A 1,438-nucleotide genomic window follows, 5' to 3' on the forward strand; every position below is an offset into this window, starting at 1 on the left:
ATAGCGTAAAGATTGCCTGATTTTTTTTCTAACAGACTTCTGGATGAGCACGCTGACACAAACACACACACGCACGCACGCACGCACGCACGCACTCACGAATATACAAAAATATATCTGCGTTGCCATCGGCGCGGTCGATGTGAGATCCTTACATGAGCGGCGCAGAGTCTCAATGCTGACGTAAAAAGCAGCAGAGATGAGAGCATACAATACCGCCGCATGTCGTGAAGGCTGTTTATAGGGTTGCAACGAACGCGCCTTCAATAAACGTCAGCTGCGAACCATGAGAACAAAACTCCAAGTAAAAACAAAGGCACCGGCGAGATTCGAACTCACGATCTCCTGTTTACTAGACAGGCGCTTTAACCAACTAAGCCACGGCGCCGACGGGAGGGCGGTGATACTTCTCCAGTATTCGAAGCGCGCTGCTCCAAAACCATTTGTCTTTTTAGCAAATTATAAAAACACTTTGGTTCCATTCGGATTCATGGTATGCGCCTATGCTGCACACTGTAGCGCATACAGAGTTCTGGATGCGAATAGGAGGAAATTACAAAGAAGAGATTTCATAAGGTCCTTAAGGTGATTGTCGATGCAAGTCAGGCACTTAGATCACCTGCCATGACCTATAAAGGACGCGCCAAGGTTCTTGGTACGCATTGCTGGTATCCGGAGAAAGTTTGTCGCCACTAAAACAGCACTAGGATACGAGATTTTTCGCGATGCTTTCCTGAAGGGGACAAAGGTTAGTATTTGTTGGGCTCACACGTGTATCGACTGGTTTTATGGCTCACCACCGCAAGGACGAACCCACATTTTGACGGCGTTGATGAACGAAACAAATGTAGCGCCGATTTTCTGGCTTGTGGTTAACTAAGGCTGAACGCTCCTTTATTTATCTATTCCAGGAAATCCTTCACACCCTATCCCTTCCTACTACTATGATTTAATTGCTGTCATCTTTGAAAAATAAAAAAAAAGAAATAAGCGACCTCTCTTTACTCTTTCCCCACCCCCCTCCTCCCGTTTTCTTGACCTTTCCTTCTGTGGTCAGTCGTAGATGTGCATGCGCCCACTGTCGTCTTTCTTATATTGTTCAACGAAAATACGTGTCAATAAACATAGTTGGAGTCAGCGCCCGTCCTGTCATGTCTATCTGTGTATTTGTCTGAAAATTTAGCGCTGTTTAAATTTTGAAGAAAAGAAAATCCTGCTGTTGCGTTGCGGAAATTCCGTGCGCTCTAACTTGAGTGTACTTCGTCTCTGGCCTTTCCTCCTCTAGAGAAACTTGACGCTTTTGTATAATATTCAAACAGATCAATATTTCCAGTAGTTTTCATGAAGTTATATCTGCAGAGCAAGGTATAAGGTGAACTATGAGTATTTAGAGGCAATGTGAGAACCAAAGAAGGGACTCTGTGGAGCGTTGTTCTGA

General features: G+C 44.7%; 1 non-coding gene across 1 annotated transcript; it reads right to left on the bottom strand.

The window, feature by feature from the left end:
• Nucleotides 1-314: 314 nt before the first annotated feature.
• TRNAT-AGU (transfer RNA threonine (anticodon AGU)) lies at nucleotides 315-388 on the bottom strand. The gene has a single exon. It is a non-coding gene; the product is annotated as a tRNA-Thr (tRNA).
• Nucleotides 389-1,438: the final 1,050 nt, after the last annotated feature.

The sequence above is a fragment of the Amblyomma mixtum genome, chromosome 9 (assembly GCF_055824585.1).
Source record: "Amblyomma mixtum isolate Tamu chromosome 9, ASM5582458v1, whole genome shotgun sequence".
In the NCBI taxonomy this organism is placed as follows: Eukaryota; Metazoa; Arthropoda; class Arachnida; order Ixodida; family Ixodidae; genus Amblyomma; species Amblyomma mixtum.